The sequence below is a fragment of the Aplysia californica genome, unplaced genomic scaffold, assembly GCF_000002075.1.
Source record: "Aplysia californica isolate F4 #8 unplaced genomic scaffold, AplCal3.0 scaffold01128, whole genome shotgun sequence".
Taxonomy (NCBI): Eukaryota; Metazoa; Mollusca; class Gastropoda; order Aplysiida; family Aplysiidae; genus Aplysia; species Aplysia californica.
In genome coordinates this window covers 136,296-138,795 of record NW_004798398.1, presented here as the reverse complement: position 1 = coordinate 138,795, position 2,500 = coordinate 136,296, and the positions used below count along the sequence as shown (strand labels likewise).

The window sequence follows — 2,500 nt, the reverse complement described above, 5'->3', positions numbered from 1 at the left end:
AAGTTTTGTGGCGTAGTTGGCCTAGTGGTTAGGCTACCGGACTCGTAATCGTGAGGTTGCGGGTTCGGGGGTTCGAGCTGCGGGCCCGACGTTAAATTGTGTTCTTGGGAAAGGCACTTTACACGAATTATCTTTACTTCACCCTGGCGAAAATGAGTACCCAGCTATAGGTAGTGAAAGATCTTGTCAGTTTGTTAGTGTTTGAGCGCTTAACCAGCTGCTTGCACTGTATGCTTCCCGGGAAGCTGAGAATGTTTCTGGGTGTTCTATGGTCTGCTGGGGGTAATAATATAGTGTAAAGCGCATAGAGCCTGCTTTCGAGTGGGGACATGCGCTATACAAAATATGCTATTTATTATTATTAAAGTAAAGAGAAGTACATCGATGTAACGATAAAGATGATTGGGTATCTGCAGGAAAAAGCACTCCCTTAGAATTACAAAGTTCTATCTGACATTTTTGACCGTTCTGAGTTACTAGGACCTTGGCGTCGGAAACCAATAAATGCTCTATCTGCTGCTCTATCAAAACTGTACGGTTATTCGCAGTCGTTATCAAGATAGTTATTCAAAGAATTACATTATTTTGTTTTTGTTTGTTTAGTATAGGGTTTTACGGCGCTCGCAACTGCATAAGGTCATATGAGCGCGCGGGACACACCTAATACGTTTTCGTTGGTAGGAAATTTTGAATTTTTCCCGGGTGGCGGCCAAAGCCTACTCTTATCGATTTTAGACCACCAAGGGATCTTTAACGTGCGCAACTTGCACACGGGCCCTCCGAGATTTTTCACCCTTGTCCGAGAAGGCTAGGTGTAGATCTTTCCTACCAGAAGATCAGGGGTGTGGCAGAAAGACAGCAGCTGGGAGGAGCCAAGGAGTAGCAGTAGAAAGGCTGCAGAAAGAGTCAGGAGCCCAGAGGAGGGGGCAAAGGAGGTGAGGGGGTGGGGGCAGAAAGTGGAAATGAAAGCAGACAACAGAACATTGTTAGAGATCAGGAAAGGGTGTGAAAGGAGACAATTTTAGAGAAGAAAATTTTTGGTCGCTACCCGGAATCGAACCCGGGACCTTTGAATGAGAGGCCAACACCTTAACCTCTAGGCCACGAGAGCCCCCGAATTACATTATGAACAGCTTGATTTTTTGTCTGTCCTCGCGGTTATATGCCCCCAAAAAATCCGAAATTATGCGTACTAAGCCCAAAATGGGAAATTATGCGATTCTGTTAATTTTAACAAAGAAAGATAAAGGAAAATAATCAGAAATTATCCCCACCCCAAAAAAAAAAAAAAAGTAAATAAAAATAAAAGAATAAAATTTTGCAATTTTTTTTCATTATGCGGGGGCATAAAACAACGTGGACAGACATAATATTGTGAAACTCTAATTAAATCTTTGACATCACATTTCTCAAAAGTAGGTAGGGCCTACTGAGCAGACAGAACTTTGTAATTCTAGGGTAGTGAAAGGCAGACGAAAAAAAAAAAAGAAAAGAAAAACGAAAAAAACGGGGGAATTGGGGGGGAGGGGGGGGGGGAAGCTGCTATCATGCAGTGACTCACTCCTTGTCAAAAGTGATGGAAAAGTAATGAAGGAGAGAAGTTTCTTATTCTCGTGAAAAAGAGCATCAGATTTGTTGATAGCAAGTAAGCGACTTTACATAAACCGGAATAACTTATTATTATCATATTATAGAAAACTATAGGGGGCTCTTGTGGAGAGGTTATGGTGTTCGCCTTTCATTCAATAGGTCCCAGGTTCGAATCTTGACAGTGAAGGAAAATGTTCTTCTCTATTATTTCCTCCTTTCCCCTCCTTTCATGTTATCTAACCATATTCTGTCGTCTGCTTTCGTCTCCGCTACCACCCCCATCCCTCTGCCTCAGAAACACACACACACACACACACACACACACACACACACACACACACACACACACCCCTAGGCTCCTGAATCTTTCTGCAGCCGGTCTACTTCTACATCCTGGCTCCTTCTTACTGCTGTCTTTCAGACGCACCACTGATCTTACGGTAGGTAAGATCTAACACTTAACCTTCTTGGATAAGGGTGCAAGTTGCGCATGTTAAAGATTCCGTGATGGTCCCAAATCGATAAGAGTAGACTTCGGCCACCACCCGGGCAAAATTCAAAATTAATTACTACCAAAATGAAAATGCTTAATGTGTGTCCCGCACGCTCATTTGACCTTATGCAGCACTCAAACACTTACTAAAAAAAAAAAAAATAAAAAAAGAAAAAAGAGAAGACTTACACAATGTGGCGGTTGATCAACGTCTGAGGTCTAGTGGTTAATTAAAAGAGCTCAGCCGTCGCGTACAGGAATTTTGCTGAGATTTTGTATCCCTTTGAGGTCTGGGTTGGCCTGACAGACAGGGCCAGAGCCTGCCTCCTAAGTGATCTAAATTGTGCCGATAGGAGCGTAAAGTTTTGTTCTTTGAAAAACGAAGGGAAACATGTGATCCTCACCCATTATTTTTGT

The 2,500-nt window shown here is 42.7% G+C and overlaps 1 protein-coding gene across 1 annotated transcript in view; it reads right to left on the bottom strand.

The window, feature by feature from the left end:
* Positions 1-2,500, bottom strand: part of LOC101845969 — a gene marked incomplete in the record, with an annotated part of 12,437 nt that overhangs the window by 9,275 nt on the left and 662 nt on the right.